This window comes from Sminthopsis crassicaudata, chromosome 3 (assembly GCF_048593235.1).
Source record: "Sminthopsis crassicaudata isolate SCR6 chromosome 3, ASM4859323v1, whole genome shotgun sequence".
Classification (NCBI taxonomy): Eukaryota; Metazoa; Chordata; class Mammalia; order Dasyuromorphia; family Dasyuridae; genus Sminthopsis; species Sminthopsis crassicaudata.
In genome coordinates, this window is record NC_133619.1 from 182,114,040 (window position 1) to 182,127,867 (window position 13,828).

The 13,828-nt window shown below is 36.2% G+C and overlaps 1 protein-coding gene across 1 annotated transcript in view; it reads right to left on the reverse strand.

Moving 5' to 3' along the window:
• The window catches only part of GPR45 (G protein-coupled receptor 45), an 82,470-nt gene extending 69,450 nt beyond the window's left edge, over positions 1–13,020 (reverse strand). Inside the window, exon 1 of the mRNA XM_074299707.1 lies at positions 12,915–13,020. The gene's annotated coding sequence lies outside the window, so the exon portion shown is untranslated. The remainder of the gene's footprint in view (positions 1–12,914) is intronic.
• Positions 13,021–13,828: the final 808 nt, after the last annotated feature.

Here is a 13,828-nt window from a genome sequence, read left to right on the forward strand (position 1 = left end):
CTGTGCCCCCATCCTGAGGACTTTCTGCAGTATTATGCATATTGTAGGTATTTGACATATAATTGTTTTAAATTAATGAAATTTGAATGAGAAGTTAAGCAACTAGCTAGTTCCCAAACTATTTTTCAGCTCTATATAACAAAGGTGATGGTTTTTCTGTCTGTAACATTATCTCAGTTAGCTTTTCCAAAGTTGCCTGACCTTAGAAAGGAGTTTAATATATGAAGTATATTAAAAAAGGATTTGAACATGCTGCCCTGAGGGGTGCCATCCATCCATGTATAGGCACTGTTCAGCAGGAGGGCAGAGGACAAAGCATTGAACCAACTGTCCTGAATATAGCTATAAATTAGCAAGCATACACTTTGAGTGATTACATTCATTTACTACCCTGAAGTATCCAGATATTTCCTTTCTTTCTCCTTTAGGCAGTAGCTTGTCTTATTGATTTCTATTAGAGGTGGAAACAATCCTCAGAATTGAAATGACTGATTTCAAACAGAAACCACAAATCCTTTACTAAAGAAAGATAGAATTAAGGGAACTTCTTTAGAACTGTGGGGTTATCTTGCAATGTCAAATACCATTATGGAAAACTTGGTGCAGCTAAGGAAATTTTATTTTCCAAGCCCTGGAGACAAAATGGCTAGAGGCTTCCCAGTACTGCTGAGAAGACTCCTGTCCCCATAACTCATTTATTCATTTAGTAAGTATCACATATCCATATAAGCTTGGTCTTGCAGAATGCGCAGGACACTAAGAAGTTTAAAAAAAAACTTGCCAACTAGTATGACAGAGGCAGCACATAAACCAATGTCTCCCATTCTGAGGGCATACTCTGTGGGCAGTTAGGTGGTGTAAGGAATAGAGACATGGGCTTGAAATTAGGATCTGGCCTCCAACAGTTAATAGCTGTGTGACCCTGGGCAAGTTACTTAAACCTGTTTGCCTCAATTTCCTCATGTGTAAAATGAGATGGAGAAAGAAATAGCAAACCACTCCAGTATCTTTGCCAAGAAAATCCCAAAAGAGGTCACAAAGAGTTGTACACAACTGAAATAATTGAATAACAAATCCATCCTAAGGTAGCTGTCTAATAGGACAGGGGTTGATCTTTGGTAATAGAGGAAGTTAAGAGAATGTCACAGAGACACACATCTCTGGCCATAATAACTCCCTTTTCTTCCATGTATATAGCAGTTATATATTTATTCAGTTGTTTTTCAGTCATGTCCAATTCTTCTTGATTCCATTAGGATTTTCTTGGAAAAGATACTTCTTCACATCATTTGACAGATGAAGAAATTGAGGCAAACAGGATTAAATAACTTGCCCAGGGTCATACAGCTAGGAAATGCTGGAGGCAAGACCTTTCTAGCCATTGAGTCCCTAGCTGCCCCTAGCATTTATATATAATTCAAAGCAATTGAGGAACTTTTTTTAAAAGTTAGAAAACTATACAAGATCAGCATTCAAAGGATTAATCCTTCATTTCACAAATTGAGAAAATTGAGATCAAGCATAAATATAGTATTACGAATGGAATGCTATACTTGAAATAAAAAAGACCAGGCTCTAAATTCTTCCCCAGAAGGCCTTCTAGCTGTATGATTTTAGATAAGTCAATGACCTCTCTGCCTCTGGGTATTAATATTCTCATCTGAAAAACAAGAGGATTGAATTTGATGATCTATAAGTTTTCTTTCGGCTCTAAATTGATGATTTCATGATCCTAAGTCAAAGTTCTTGAACTTCAGGATATTAACAGGAGAAATAAAGACATAGTCCTTATGAAATAGCTAAGTTAGCCAATCAAGGAGGCAAATAATTAAATTCCACAACAGACCTCAAAGGCTAAGAAAGTTCAGACAAGAGAAGACTCACTGTATCCTGGGATGGTTTTCTTGGATCTCATGCGTGGATGTGGGGAGATGACACAGGACTGGAGAAAAAGAATAGTAAGAATTGGGTAGATAGAAGGGAAAATGAAGAGTTGAGTAGTTGAGGAAAGGAGCCCTGTATGCTTGCACATAGTGGAAGATAAAGATCACTATTCCAGATCTGCTAATCCAAAAAGACTAGAATGATACCTTCCCCTCTAGAAAAGGGCTCCTCTATCTATAAGGCAATGAATTAACCAATCTAAGAACAAATTATCCTTTGCTGAGCAATCTGGAATATAGTCCCATTTAGGCTAACGTGAATTCAATAGGTTTACTAACTTAGACTAGCAAGGAGGAAATCTGATTTGTTTATAAGATTCATGGAGTAGAAAGCCTACCCAAATTTTACAAATGAAGAAATTGAAGCCTGAAGGAGAAGTGAACTGAGATTTGAAGCTAGACTTTGCCTTTGCATACAAATTCATTGTTTTTCCCACAATAGCTTGTGGGCTGCCCAAAAGGCCAAGGCAACTTCAATTTTACTAAACTAGGAGAGAGGATGTAAATCTTAAAAACTGAACCCAGAGCATCTTTAGCTGTAGATGTGCTATCATACTTCCATTTCCATGAAGCAAGAAGATATCTCAATTCTCTACTCTATGTTTGCCTCTCCCTTTGTTTTAAATCAGAGGTAGAAGCTTTTATTTTTCCTCTTTTACAAATGGACAAATTGAAATATTGTAATTTGATCTTAATCACTGATCTAGAACATTCACAAATGTATTGAACCAAATCATAAGCTGACCCCCATAACTCTCACATTACTTTCAGAACTAATTACTTTCTTGTGAGTTCCCAAGAATAAGGAGAGCCTCAATCTAATACAGATACATACTAGATCCACTGCAGACTCTAAAAACATTACTTCCTCCCCTAGGTTAAATTAACATTGAGATACAGTCTAGAATTGGGCTCATTGGCAATATCAATTCTCTTTCAGGCAATCCACAAGGTCAATCCAAATCTGTCTCAGCAAGTCTAAGTACAGTCTAGATCTTGAGCCCAGAATTTACACACACACACACACACACACACACACACACACACACACACACACACACACACAGACACACAGACACACACACACATATCTCTAACAGGTGACCGACTCCTTCCCATTCCTCCTCTCTCCTCCTTCTCTACATCCCCTCACTCAAATCAAATACCAATTTGCTTTAACTTGAAGCTTTTGCTTAGCAAGCCCCAGCACCTTTGGCTGACTCTCTGCTGGGTTCTTACAGGTGTTAAATGAAACTCCTGCATGCCCCTTAGCACCCTAGAAGCCCATGAAACAGATTCAGGGACAGCTGAGAAAATTGATCTGAAGTCCATATTTTACCAAATAACTGTGAGAAAGGAGGAGACAGAAAAGAAAGATAGTGAATGTGATATAATATAAAGAACACTATTCTTAGAATACTAGGATTTAGAATGGGGAGAAACATTAGAAATTATTTAGTCCGAGAAACTACTTAACCTTTTGTCATGCATAATGGAACTCTCTGGCAGTCTGGTGAAGCTTATGAACCCATTCTCAGAATGTTTTTAAATGAATAAAATAAAACCATGCATTTGTATGTAGGTAATATAGCAATATAAATACATGGTAGTATGCTAAACCTAAAGTTCAGAAGTGTAGTCATTTTTCATTTATATTCAAGTCTTCATGATCTCAATTGGGGTTTTCTTAGAAAACTGGACATTGGAAGTATTTTTGAACCCAAGTCAATCCCAACTTACATTTTTACTACTCATGTGACCCTAGGAAAGTCATCTAATCTTTGTCTTAGTTTCCTCACCTATAAAATAGGAGTAGTAATAGCACCAATTTCCCATGGTTGTTATACAGATCAAATGACATAATATTTATAAAGGTACTTTACAAATTTTAATGCACTTTTAAAATATTAGATATCTTCATTATTATCAATAAACCAATTATATACTAATACAATTATTGAAATGATTTTTTTTTAAGTTCACAGAATCTTGATCAAGAAATTAATCTACTCCAATTCCTTCATTTTACAATTGAAGAAAGATCAAAATAACTGAATTGGTTAGCCATATCTAGCTGGGGAACCACTTTATCTCATATGCAATTCAGATATGACTGAATTTATGATTTTATTGGCATTAGAACTTCCTAGTTAGTAAACTCCTGAGTTATGCAAGTCAGCACCCAAAAAATCTTAAAGAAGTGCCAGGAATAAAGAGAGATTAAGAGATTAGGTTATAAATGGAGTAGATATAATTTAAAACCAGGTCTATCTGCTTAAGACTCCACGTTGCCTCTCTTCCTTATCAATAACATGGAGCTAATATTTGTATTTCCTATCTCAAAGAGCCCTGATGAAAGTACTTTGTCATTGTTATTGTTATTGTTGCTATTGTTATTGTTGCTGTTGTTCTTACATACATAGTTCACATAGAAATAGTCATGGAACAAGTCACTTGCCTATTATTTTTTCTTTCATGTTTAATATTCATTGAGTTATTGTGCAGACAGACTAAAATCACAGTTTTTTGCCCACGAATGAAAGTGCTGGGATACAACTTCTATAGACACTCTAAAATAATCCTTGGGTTAGGAAAGTGGGGAAGATAATTCCTTCTTCCTATTCCTATATATTTTTGACTTATTCTGTTTTTTCTCAACTTTTGAGGTCCTTTTTCTTAGATGTAGTTCAGAAATTATTATAGGTGAGATGTTCTTAAGTATTTATGAATTAATCTTATTTGCAGGTGGTATATACATATATGTCTACCTATAAATACATTTATGCCCATATATCTATATTTATATCTGTGTATGTATGTCAATCAAATATTATAAATATAAATCAAATATTTCTCAATACTTCTTCATCCTTCATGCCTTCTAGGAGACAACTTTCCAGCTTTTGTTTTTGTGTTCATGAAATAAAAATAAAAAGAATACTCACTCATTTTGTCTTCTGGAGCTTTTTGAATCATGAAATTTGTACAAAGAGGAACCATGGTTTAATTATCTCATTTTGCAAATTATTTGGGATTAGACTCAGGTCACTCAAGTTCCATTGAGGCTCCTTCCAATGCAACAGGTTGTTAATCTTGTGGTAAGGATAGCCCTATCTTCTCATAACCATTATTTAACTGAGTCAAGACATTGCATTCTTTTCTTACTCAACTATGCTCTTTTCCCCCCTATAAAACAGAACTCTTTATTAAATCAAAAAAGAACAGTATTTGCCAATATTAGCCTAACCGTTTTCAAGGATCAATGATTTAATCTGTGTGAGAATGCCTTCTACAAACAGAAACTGAAATTCCTCTTTTTTAATATGTGGTTTCATTAGTTGCTGTAGCCTAAAATATCCATTTCCTGGTAGTCAACCTTTTGATGATGAGCCACTTTAAATTTAGCTAAGTTGGTCCTCAGCCAGCAAAAACAAATTACTCTTGGCTAATAATATTCAAATTCTATACAGTTTGGCAAGATGTGATAGAATTTGCACTCTGCTGGCATAGCCTTTAAGAATCAAGGGTCAAGTCCATATAATTTTAAGGGTTCAGATAGGACTTTTATTGTGCCACAATTCTCTTTTAATTGTCCTGACTCAGTTTCCCTAAATTGTTCTGCCTCAGTTTCCCTAATTGGTCCTGCCTCAGTTTCCCTCATTGTTATGCATCAATCCCATTAGTAGCAAACCTCCCTTTGGTTCATAAAGACTGATATAATTCAGGGCTATTTGCTCTAAGATTATAAATTGCCAATGTTTAAACTCAAAAAGGGGGAATCCAGACATTCTGACTCTTGCCAGACATTTTCTTAATTCCCAGCTTGTTAGAATTTATGATCCTAACCTCCAATCTGTCAGAACCAATTCAAAGGTTCCTGCCTGGAGATTCCTACTCACCAGAGTTTGGATTCCACCCCCTGCCTTTGTTTAGCTACATATGTCATTGAGAACTTGCATTGGCTGCTGGATGATGGCTGAATGCTGTATTCTTGGAGACCACAGTCTCATTCAGCCCTGGGACCAAACCATGGATCCATTTGGTCCCAGTAAATCTCTCCCTTTCAAATAAAATATTAAAAACTCTCTAATCTCTATCTTCCCTCAATTTCTCTGGAATTACACTTTCATGGAGATAATAAAACTAGAGCAAGATTCAAAAAATATTATTGAGGTGTGTGTATATGTGTATCTACATAAGCTTTCCTTACATTGCTCTTTTAAACAACAATTACTTTGTAATAGCCAAATCCCCTGAGCTTTTTATCCATCTCTATCTTCCATAACGTTAGATACCATTAGATACCATCTCTTTTTTTTGTCACATATTTCCATAGCTCAACTACTACATTCATGTTGATATGTCCAAGCTCTATATCTATATTCCTAAACTCCCTTTCTTTCTTTTTTCTGAAAATGAAAAATAGCACTTTTTCTTAGTCTGTATTCAACAATTATCTGTTCTTTTTCTGCAGGCATATGGTATGCTTCACCTTTAGTCCTTTGTATTTCTTAGATCCTAAGTCATTCAAAATTCTTCATTGAAAAACATTGCTGTTACTGTATACAATATTCTGGTTATATTCACTTCACTATGCCTCAGCTCATGTAAGTCTTTTCAGGTTTTTCTTAACCATTCTGCTTGTGATTTCTTACAGCACAATAATATTCCATTACAATCATATACCGCAGCTTGTTTAGCCATTCCTCAATTGATGAACATCTCATTAATTTCCAACTCCTAGCCACCATAAAAAGAGTTGCTGCAAATATTTTTTATTCAAATAGGTATTTTCTCCCTTTTCTGGTTTAATTTAGAATATAGATCTAGGAGTGGTGTCGTTGGATCAAAGAAAATTTATAGCCCTTTGGACATAGTTCCAAGTTGCTCTCCAGAATGATTGGATCTCAATCAACAATGCATTAGTGCCCCAGCTTTCCCATATCTCCTCCAACATTTTCTTTTCTTTTTTTTTTTTTGGTGACATTAGCTATTCTAATAGGCATGAGATGATACTTGAGAATTATTTTAATTTCTAGCATATAGTAGCATTTTCAGTAAAGTCATATTTAATAAATTTGCACTGAATTCAATTATTTTTTTATTGCAGAAGAAAAAGAAATGATTAAAGAAGCAAGATGGCTTAATCATAAACAGATCATGTCAGGCAAGCTAACAGTTACATTTTTGAAAGGGTTACTAAACTGATATATCAGGAAGGGGTTAAAGATATTTTTCACTTGAAGGTTATTTTAATAGCATTTTATTTTTACAAACATATGCAAAATAGTTTTATATTCACTTTTGCAAAGCCTTGTTTTCCAAATTTTTCTCTTTTCTCTCAACTCCTTTCCCCTCCCTAAGAAAGCAAGCAATCCAATGTTGATTAAATACATGCAATTCTTCTAAACATATTTCCATACTTGTCATGTTGCACAAGAAAACTAAGATTTAAAGGGGAAAAAACATGAAAAAGAGGGGGAAAAAAACCAAGCACACAAATAACAACAAAGGTGAAACTACTATGCCTTTGACCCACATCCAGTCTCCATTGTCAGATGTCACTTTCCATCACAAATCTATTGAAATTGCCTTGAATCACCTCATTGTTGAAAAGAGTCATGTCTTCACAGATGATCATCACATTATCTTCTTGTTACATATACAATGTTCTCTTGACTCTGCTCTCTTCACTTAGCATCAGCTCATGTAAGTCTTTACAGGCTTTTCTGAAATCAGCCTGTTCATCATTTCTTTTTCTCTTTTTTCTTTTTTTTTTTTTAAATTTTACAAGGCAATTGAACTTGACTTGCCCAGAGTCACACAGCTAGGAAGTGTTAATTGTATAAGGCCAGATTTGAACTCAGGTCCTCCTGACTCCAGGGCCAATGCTCTATCCACTGTGTTATCTAGCTGCCCCTATTAATTTCTTATGGAATAATAATATTGCATTACTTTCATATGCCATAACTTATTCAGACATTCCCCAACTAATGGGCATCTACTCAGTCTCCAATTCTTTGACACTACAAAAAGGGCTGTTACAAACATTTTTGCATATGTGGGTCCTTTTCCCTTTTTTAGTCTCTTTGGGATATAGATCCAGTAGAGACACTGCTGGATTAAAGGATATGCACAGTTTCATAGCCCTTTGGTCATAGTTCCAAATTGCTCTCCAGAATGGTTGGATCATTTCACAACTCTACCAACTTATGCATTCAAGTCTCAGCCCTACTTCTTTTACAATAAAAAAAAAAAAGCCTTTTCTCTTTGGCAGTTAAAAGAGTTTGGCTTCTAGATTGGTTTCATAATTTGGTTTTAGCTTCATTCCACAGTATTCTCCTCCAAGCACTCTATATTCTAGACAAACTGCTTAACTTGCTATTTCCCACATATCACCCTATCTCCTATCTCCTGTCTGTCCTTCATACTTGGAATTCTCTTCTTCCTTACTCCTTCTTTTTGAAATCCCTTGCTGTCTTCAATCTTGGCTCAAATGACACCTCCTTCAAGAAATCTTTATTGATTTCTATAACTATTAGTAATCCCTTCTGACTGTATGTACTGTGTATTTGTTTTATGTACCATTCTCTGGAGGCAGTTATCTATATACATGCTGTATCCTGACAGTAGAATAGAAGTTCTTTGAAGGCAGCAGCTATTTATAGGTTTTACATCTGTATTCTTCTAGTCTATTTCAAATCCTCAGAGATTTTTTTTGGGAGGGAATTTTTTTGCATGCAAGAAATGCCCATTGTGATTGATTACTTTTTAGTAAGAGGCTTTCTGATTCTAGGAAGACCATTAGAAATTATTAGTAAATGAAATTTTCCTCTTGAGGATGTTTACATTTCTCAATTTTGTTCTCTATAATAGAGAACCAGATCCAGTTAATATTTCGTGCTAATGACACTTATAATTAAGTCATTTGAGTCTTAAGCTAACAAATAAGTCTCTTTAATATGACTTCAAGCTCAAACCTAAATCATTAGCTCATAATTAGATGAGGCTACCTCATTAGCCTTTTCTTTTTTTTTTCTTTTAATAGTATTAATATTCGCCTTTGCAAAACCTTGTGTTATTAATTTTTTCCCTTTCTCCCCCTTCCTCCCGCCCCAAGACAGCAAGTAATCCAATACAGGTAAAACAAGTGCAATTCTTCTAAATATATTTCCATATATATCATACTACACACACACACACACACACACACACACACACACACACACAAATCAGGCAAAAAAAAAAAAAACCCAACAAAAAGATGAAAATACTATGCTTTGATCTACATTCATCCTCCATTGGTCTCTCTCTGAATGAAAATGTCACTTTCCATCACAAATCCGTTGAAATTGCCTCGAATCACCTCATTGTTGAAAAGTCAAATCCATCACAGTTGATCATCACATTATCTTGTTGTTACTGTGTACATTGTTCTCATAGTACTGTTAGTACTGTTCACTTCATTCAGCATCAGTTCATGTAAATTTTTTCAAGCTTTTCTGAAATCAGCCTGCTCATCATTTCTTATGAAACAATAATATTCTGCTATTTTCATATATCAAAACTTACTCAGCCATTCCCCAACTGATGAGCATCTACTCAATTTCCATTCATTGACATAATAAAAAAGGGCTCTTACAAACATTTTTTACACACATGGGTCCTTTTCCCTTTCTATGATCTATTTGGGATCCTGACCTACAGTTTTGTAGCCCTTTGGACATAGTTCCAAATTATTTTCCAGAATGGTTAGATTAGATCACAACTCCACCAAATAATAGTATCTCTGAAATCTTATCATCTGCCATTGTTATGACTGAAAAAGTCAGTGGATAGGCCTAGAAAAATTCAGACTGATCCTTAGCTACCTATACCACATTCATTTGCCAGAAGCGGAAGCCAAGATCGAATTTAAATGAGATGGAGAATGATACAGAGAAAAGAGTAGTGACTCCAGAATCAGAAGGCATAGTGATTAATCTGGTGTCCTGGGGAAAGTTATTTAATCTTTCTGGGATTCAGTTTCTTCATATGCAAGATGAAGGTTGGATTAGATAGCTTCCAAGATATTTTCCAACCCTAGGTCTATGATTTTGCATGTCAGTGAAGAAAAGGCAGAAGAGGATAAATCTAATCACCCTTCTAGACTGACAAATGGCAGCACTCAGATTGGGTGTACTAGAGAAATTTCTATATTTCTACACCAAAGAACAACCCAGGACTAATCACTAATGAGCAAAAGCTATATGACTAATCTCATCACCAGCAGACTAAATTATTTTAGCTTCCCACTTGCACTGGAGTCAAGGATGCAGAAAGTCTAAGAAGAATACACAGATCATGATTTCTGTAATATCATTATAGTTTCTTTCCTATGTTTCAGCTTAAGACCTTCCCACAAAATGACAGGCTGACTTCAGAGTAAAAAGAAATGAAGAATATTTTCATTACTGTTACTTTCCTCATGTGCATTGCTTGAAAAGCCTGACTTGTTGTAAAGATTATCTTGATGGCTAAGAATCAACTAATTTTTTCCCAATAATTCCCCAATAAAAAAATCCTGACATTTCACATAAACATAACACTCACCCATCTCTGATGGATTCTGGCTAGAAACTGCTTGGGTCCTGCTATCATAGCTAGAGTTCATACCTGAGAAGCAGATTAAAAAAAAAAAAAAAGTTGTTGACTTGTTTTTGAGTTGAAGGTCTAGTAACCACATGGATTCCAATGTGTAGTTAAATGCCTGTTGCCAACTCTCTCTCCTCCCACCCAAAGGGCACTATGATTTCAAACACCTGGGTTTGGATACTGCCTGTAAAAATTACTAACCTTTGATTCTGGATAAACCTTCTTGACCCCTATTTTCCTCCACTGTTAAATGAACATGATAAAACTTGTAGTGACAGTGAGGTTGTGAGCAAAATGTATTGCACTGAATTAAGTACTAAATAAATATTAGTTAATATTATATTTGTTATTTGTAAAGTTCCAGGGTGCATATGGCAAAACACTTTCATTTATATTATGTAATAAACGATCAGTTTTGCTTATAGAATTATGGATTCAGAGTTGGAAAAGACCTAGGAAGTTGACATAGTGGAGTAGAAAGAACATTTGCTGAAGATGGAGGGCCTGGGTTCAAATTCTGTTTTGCTACTTACTACCTTGTGTGGCCCTGAGAAAGTTACTTTACCTATCTGGGCCTCAGTTTCCTCATCTGTATAATATGGATCCTTTAGGACTCTTTAAGGTCTCTTAAATCTGTATTCCTGTGACTTAATCCAGATGAGGAAATTGTGAAAAAAAATTTAAGTGACTCACCCAGTATCATAGAAGTACTAAGTGGTAGAGCTCGGTTTTGAAGTTAAGTTATTTAACTTCAAATGCATTCTTTCCGCTGCACTATTCTGAATGTATTTCACCACACATTTGTTACTTCTTTTTAAGAATATAAAGCAACTATAGAGAGCAAACAAATTAAGATTTGTAAAGTCCCCTGCTAATCTCAGCCACTAGTACATAGGTTCTTAAAATACTTGTTCCTCCCCTTAAAAAAAAACAAAAAACAAAAAACAAACAAAAAAAAAACTTCATACTTTCTGCGAGGCAACAAACATAGAAAACATACAGCGGGAGGTTAGAAGTCCATCATATTATAAAGTCCAGGTCTCTCTCTCTTCCTATCACATTTCTTTTTCTAAATGCATTTTCTTTGGGATGTGAAAATATCACAATTCACTTTAATATATGTTTTTTTCAATTTACCAAAAGAGAAGCATATGGCCTTGCGACAGTACTTCCCAAAGATGCTAGTTAAAGATAATGATAATCTTTATATATGGGAACGGTAAGAATTGAGGTGATTTCTTTGATATAAAGATTTCTCAGCACCAATGCAATTCGACATGTGGTCTTCCTACAGAACATCCAGAATGTACCAGATGTGGGATTTTAACTCAAATTTTGACACTTGAACTCAGGACACCCTTAGTTTAAAAGACTGTGATTCACCCTGATGCACCATCTACCATCATTCTCTACTCTACCTTTGCCTAACCATCTTTCTAAGCTGTAGAGTTAGAAGATTTTGTTCTTTCACTTTTACAGATGGACAAAATGAGGTTTTGTAATTTGGAAAAAAACCCAAGCCATCTATTCCCTTGGGCATCTCCAATAACCTGGACTAAAGGCAACGTTGTGCCCAGTTATCTTTCTGCTGTTTCCGTGAGCTTGCACTTAAGAGCTCTTCTGTGCTTTTCAAACTATTCTCCAAATAATAGATTTATTTAAAAAGTTGAAGATGCATAGGTTAAAAAGATGACGAAGGGAGGAGAATAAAATGGGAAAAACAGTAGGATGCAAACATTGTCCGCTTTTTATTTTAATTCTATAGGTTCCCTCTCCCTCCCGTGAACTGTCATTAAAGCTTTCCCATTTTCTGATTGTTTTCCATTCATACAATTTCCTTATGTGATTGCTTTTGCCTAGAGAAATACACAGACCTGCATTCAAGCCATACGTCAACCAACAAAATGCTGCAGTGTGATCCTCTGTTCGTTCTGGGCTTTACCCACAGAACACCCCCCTCAACAAATCTCAGCAGGGAAGACCCGAAAGCCTCCTATTTCTAACCAGCAGCCAGGACTCCAGAATATAGAAAGGAGATGGGAAGAAGTACTTGTGGGGGCAATGTGTAAGGAAGAATGCCTTGGGGGTGAGAAAGGGTGCAGGTGCAGAAAGACCCACCAGGGTAGAGAGGGAGAGAGCAGAATATCCCACCCCGGCACCCCCCTCCCCGCCACGCACACATACGCACTTACACACGCACATACACACACTTGTAGGGCTTGGAGGATGAGATGGAGCAGCAGATGGATTGGGGCTGGAGTCTAATTTAAAGTGCCTGTGTCCTGCCCCTACTTCCCATTCAGTCCTCAACCCTAGCCCAGGGCAAATGACACTTACATCTGCAGGTTATCACCGAAGGTGGGAAGGGGTGAGTGGGATTGTCCAGGATCAGGAGACAAAGAGTCCTGCTTATACAGCTCGCAGCTTCTTTGGTGGTGGTTGCTACCGCTGCTGCTGCCTGGGATTTAGGGGGGAGGGGGAGAGGAAGGAAGCGAAGGAAGAGGAGGAGAGGAAAGCCACCCCCACCACCTTAGTTGATGACAGCAGCTACAATATTAGCTATATTCCAGTTCCATCCACCTCTCCCTTGCTCCCCCGGCCAGCTCCACACCCAATCAATCACCTCCATCCTTTCCCAATGAAGCCCCTTCCTTTAATGTAGTTTCCCCTCCCTAATTTTGAAATTTAGTCACATCCCCAACCGGGATCTAAAGGGAAATAACCTGGCACTTTGGGGAAGGGGGTAAAAGAAGTGTAGGAATAGAAAAAGGTAAAGCAGCCTGATTATGGAGCCTAATCTTAAACTTGATTTTCCTCTACAAATCCAATTAAATTGAAGACCTATGATAATAGCAGAAATAATAACTAAAATGTGTATAATACTTTACAATTTTCAAAGCATTTTCATATCCATCATTTTACTCCTCACACCAATTTTGAGTTGGGCAGGGTATATATTATTGTTGCCATTTTATAGATGAGGAAACTGAAGATCGGATAAGTCAAGTGAAATCTTGTCTCTCACCCAGTGGGTAGCACTCTGTACATAGTAAACATTTAATATTCTTTAAATAAATTAAAAATTAAGTGCACTTATTAAATTAGTCCCTAGTCCCTAACATGATGAGCTCTTAACAGAAGTGAAAGTTATTTGAGTAAGAAGGTCATTACTAACTGGGGAAATCAGGTAAGGCTTCTTGGAGGATGTAATATTTTGAGTTGAACTTTAAAGGGTAAGAAAGACTTCAATA